Raw genomic sequence first — 4,987 nt, 5'->3', positions numbered from 1 at the left:
CCCTGCCTGTCGTAAGTGGCGACTAATTGGTAGGAGTCGAGAGGTGAAAAGTGTTTTTGTGTGTGTGCGTGTGTGTGCGTGTGTGCGTGCTTGTGTGTGTGAGTGTGTATGTGTCCGTTCGGCTTGCAGAGATAAGAATACGGCCGAGGCAAGAAGGCCCTGCCTGTCGTAAGTGGCGACTAATTGGTAGGAGTCGAGAGGTGAAGAGTGTATGTGTGTGTGTGTGTGTGTGCGTGTGTGGGTGTGTGTGTTTGTGCGTGTGTAAGTGTGTGTGTGTGTGTGTATGTATGCGTGTCCATTCGGCTCGCAGAGATTAGAATACGGCCGAGGCAAGAAGGCCATGCCTGTCGTAAGAGGCAACTAATGGGTAGGAGTCGAGAGGTGAAGAGTGTATGTGTGTGTGTGCGTGTGTGCGTGTGTGTGTGCGTGTGTGAGTGTGTGTGTCCGGTCGGCTCGCAGTGATAAGGACACGTCCGTGCCAAGAAGGCCCTGCCTGTCGTAAGCGGCGACTAATGCGTAGGAGTCGAGAGGTGAAGAGTGTATGTGTGTAAGTGCGTGTGTGCGTGTGTGTGCGTGTGTGAGTGTGTGTGTGTGTCCAGTCGGCTCTCAGAGATAAGAACACGGCCGTGGCAAGAAGGCCCTGCCTTTCGTAAGAGGCGACTAATGGGTAGGAGTCGAGAGGTGAAGAGTGTATGTGTGTGTGAGTGTGCGTGTGTGTGCGTGTGTGAGTGTGTGTGTGTATTTGTGTGTGTGAGTGTGTGTGTGTCAAGTCGGCTCGCAGAGATGAGAACACGGCCGTGGCAAGAAGGCCCTGCCTGTCGTAAGAGGCGACTAATGGGTAGGAGTCGAGAGGTGAAGAGTGTATGTGTGTGTGAGTGTGCGTGTGTGCGTGTGTGTGCATGTGTGAGTGTGTGTGTGTATTTGTGTGTGTGAGTGTGTGTGTCCAGTCGGCTCGCAGAGATACGAACACGGCCGTGGCAAGAAGGCCCTGCCTGTCGTAAGAGGCGACTAATGGGTAGGAGTCGAGTGGTGAAGAGTGTATATGTGTGTGCGTATGTGCGTGTGTGTGCGTGTGAGAGTGTGTGTGTATGTGTGTGTGTGTCAGTTCGGCTTGCAGAGATAAGAGCACGACCGAGGCAAGAAGGCCCTGCCTATCGTAAGAGGCGACTAATAGGTAGGAGTCAAGAGGTGAAGAGTGTATGTGTGTGTGTGCGTGTGTGCGTGTGTGTGTGTGTATGTGTGTGTGTGTGTATCCCTTCGGCTCGCAGAGATAAGAATACGTCCGTGGCAATAAGGCCATGCTTGCTGTAAGGAGCGACTAATGGGTAGGAGTCGAGAGGTGAAGCGTGTATGTGTGTATGTGTGCAAGTGTGTGTGTGTGTGTCCGTTCGGCTCGCAGAGATAGGTATACGTCCGTGGCAAGAAGGCCCTGCCTGTCTTAAGAGGCGACTAATGGATAGGAGTCGAGAGGTGGAGAGTGTGTGCGTGTGCGTGTGCGTGTGGGTGCGTGTGTAAGTGTGTGTGTATGTGTGTGTGTCTGTTTGGCTTGCAGAGATAAAAATACGGCAGAGGCAAGAAGGCCCTGCCTCTTGTAATGGGCGACTAATAAGTAGGAGTCGAGAGGTGAAGAGTGTATGTGTGTGTGTGTGCGTGTGTGCGTGTGTGTGTGCGTGTGTGAGTATGTGTGTTTGTCCGTTCGGCTTGCAGAGATAAGAACATCCCCAAGGCAAGAAGGCCCTGCCTGTCGTAAGAGGCGACTAATAGGTAGGAGTCGAGAGGTGAAGAATGTATGTGTGTGTGCGTGTGTACGTGTTTGTGTGTGTGTGAGTGTATGTGTGGGTGCGTGTGTGCGTGCGTGTGTCCGTGTGTAAGTATGTGTGTCCGTGTCCGTTCGTCTTGCAGAAATAAGAACACGGCCGAGGCAAGAAGGCCCTGCCTGTCGTGAGAGGCGACTAATAGGTAGGATTAGAGAGGTGAAGAATGTATGTGTGTGTGCGTGTGTGTGTGTGAGTGTGTGTGTGTATGTGTGTGTGTGTGTCCCTTCGCTCGCAGAGATAAGAAAAAAGCGGTGGCAAGAAGGCCATGCCTGTCGTAAGAGGCGACTAATGGATAGGAGTCGAGAGATGGAGAGTGTGTGCGTGTGCGTGTGCGTGTGCGTGTGTGTGTGCGTGTGTGTGTGTGTCCGTTTGGCTTGCAGAGACAAAAACACGGCCGTGGCAAGAAGTCCCTGCCTGTCGTAAGAGGAGAATAATGGGTAGGAGTCGAGAGGTGAAGAGTGTATGTGTGTGTGCCTGTGTGCGTGTGTTTGTGTGTGCGTGTGTGTGTGTCCGGTCGGCTCGCAGAGATGAGAACACCGCCGTGGCAAGAAGGCACTGCCTGTCGTTAGGAGGCAACTAATGGGTAGGAGTCGAGAGGTGAAGAGTGTATGTGTGTGTGTGTGCGTGTGTGCGTGTGTGTGCGTGTGTGTGTGTGTATATGTTTGTGTCTGTTTGGCTTGCAGAGATAAGAATACGGCCGAGGCAAGAAGACCCTGCCTCTTGTAAGGGGCGACTAATAGGTAGGAGTCGAGAGGTGAAGAGTGTATGTGTGTATGCGTGTGTGCGTGTGTGCGTGTGTGAGTATGTGTGTTTGTTAGTTCGGCTTGTAGAGATAAGAGCACAACCGAGGCAAGAAGGCCCTGCCTATCGTAAGAGGCGACTAATAGGTAGGAGTCGAGAGGTGAAGAGTGTATGTGTGTGTGTGCGTGTGAGCGTGCGTGTGTGTGTGAGTGTGTGTGTGTGTCCGTTCGGCTTGCAGAGATAAGAATACGGCCGAGGCAAGAAGGCCCTGCCTGTCGTAAGTGGCGACTAATTGGTAGGAGTCGAGAGGTGAAGAGTGTATATGTGTGTGTGCGTGTGTGCGTGTGTGTGCGTGTGTGCGTGCGTGTGTGTGTGAGTGTGTGCGTCCGTTCGGCTTGCAGAGATAAGAATACGGCCGAGGCAAGAAGGCCCTGCCTGTCGTAAGTGGCGACTAATGGGTAGGAGTCGAGAGGTGAAGAGTTTATTTGTGTGTGTGTGTGCGTGTGTGTGCGTGTGTGCGTGCGTGTGTGTGTGAGTGTGTGCGTCCGTTCGGCTTGCAGAGATAAGAATACGGCCGAGGCAAGAAGGCCCTGCCTGTCGTAAGTGGCGACTAATGGGTAGGAGTCGAGAGGTGAAGAGTTTATTTGTGTGTGTGTGTGCGTGTGTGTGCGTGTGTGCGTGTGTGTGCGTGTGTAAGTGTGTGTGTATGTGTGTGTGTGTCTGTTTGGCTTGCAGAGATAAGAATACGGCCGGGGCAAGAAGGCCCTGCCTGTCGTGAGAGGCGACTAATAGGTAGGATTAGAGAGGTGAAGAATGTATGTGTGTGCGTATGTGCGTGTTTGTGTGTGTGTGAGTGCATGTGTGTGTGCGTGTGTGCGTGCGTGTGTGCATGTGTGTGTGAATGTGTGTGTGTATGTGTGTGTGTGTGTCCCTTCGCTCGCAGAGATAAGAAAAAAGCGGTGGCAAGAAGGCCATGCCTGTCGTAAGAGGCGACTAATGGATAGGAGTCGAGAGGTGGAGAGTGTGTGCGTGTGCGGGTGCGTGTGCGTGTGTGTGTGTGTGTGTGCGTGTGTGTGTGTCCGTTTGGCTTGCAGAGATAAAAACACGGCTGTGGCAAGAAGTCCCTGCCTGTCGTAAGAGGAGAATAATGGGTAGGAGTCGAGAGGTGAAGAGTGTATGTGTGTGTGTGCGTGTGAGCGTGCGTGTGTGTGTGAGTGTGTGTGTGTGTCCGTTCGGCTTGCAGAGATAAGAATACGGCCGAGGCAAGAAGGCCCTGCCTGTCGTAAGTGGCGACTAATTGGTAGGAGTCGAGAGGTGAAGAGTGTATATGTGTGTGTGCGTGTGTGCGTGTGTGTGCGTGTGTGCGTGCGTGTGTGTGTGAGTGTGTGCGTCCGTTCGGCTTGCAGAGATAAGAATACGGCCGAGGCAAGAAGGCCCTGCCTGTCGTAAGTGGCGACTAATGGGTAGGAGTCGAGAGGTGAAGAGTTTATTTGTGTGTGTGTGTGCGTGTGTGTGCGTGTGTGCGTGCGTGTGTGTGTGAGTGTGTGTGTGTCCGTTCGGCTTGCAGAGATAAGAATACGGCCGCGGCAAAAAACCCATGCCTGTCGTAAGTGGCGACTAATTGGTAGGAGTCGAAAGGTGAAGAGTGTATGTGTGTGTGCGTGTGTGCGTGTGTGTGCGTGTGTAAGTGTGTGTGTATGTGTGTGTGTCTGTTTGGCTTGCAGAGATAAGAATACGGCCGAGGCAAGAAGGCCCTGCCTGTCGTGAGAGGCGACTAATAGGTAGGATTAGAGAGGTGAAGAATGTATGTGTGTGCGTATGTGCGTGTTTGTGTGTGTGTGAGTGCATGTGTGTGTGCGTGTGTGCGTGCGTGTGTGCATGTGTGTGTGAATGTGTGTGTGTATGTGTGTGTGTGTGTCCCTTCGCTCGCAGAGATAAGAAAAAAGCGGTGGCAAGAAGGCCATGCCTGTCGTAAGAGGCGACTAATGGATAGGAGTCGAGAGGTGGAGAGTGTGTGCGTGTGCGGGTGCGTGTGCGTGTGTGTGTGTGTGTGCGTGTGTGTGTGTCCGTTTGGCTTGCAGAGATAAAAACACAGCTGTGGCAAGAAGTCCCTGCCTGTCGTAAGAGGAGAATAATGGGTAGGAGTCGAGAGGTGAAGAGTGTATGTATGTGTGTGCGTGTGTGCGTGCGTGTGTGAGTGTGTGTGTATGTGTGTGTGTCAGTGTGTGTGTGTGTCCGGTCGGCTCGCAGAGATGAGAACACGGCCGTGGCAAGAAGGCACTGCCTGTCGTTAAGAGGCGACTAATGGGTAGGAGTCGAGAGGTGAAGAGTGTATGTGTGTGTGCGTGTGTGCGTGCGTGTGTGCGTATGTAAGTATGTGTGTGTGTGTCCGTTCGTCTTGCAGAAATAAGAACACGGCCGAGGCAAGA

The sequence above is a fragment of the Diabrotica undecimpunctata genome, unplaced genomic scaffold (genome assembly GCF_040954645.1).
Source record: "Diabrotica undecimpunctata isolate CICGRU unplaced genomic scaffold, icDiaUnde3 ctg00000588.1, whole genome shotgun sequence".
NCBI classification, from domain to species: Eukaryota; Metazoa; Arthropoda; class Insecta; order Coleoptera; family Chrysomelidae; genus Diabrotica; species Diabrotica undecimpunctata.
This window is presented reverse-complemented; position numbering follows the sequence as displayed.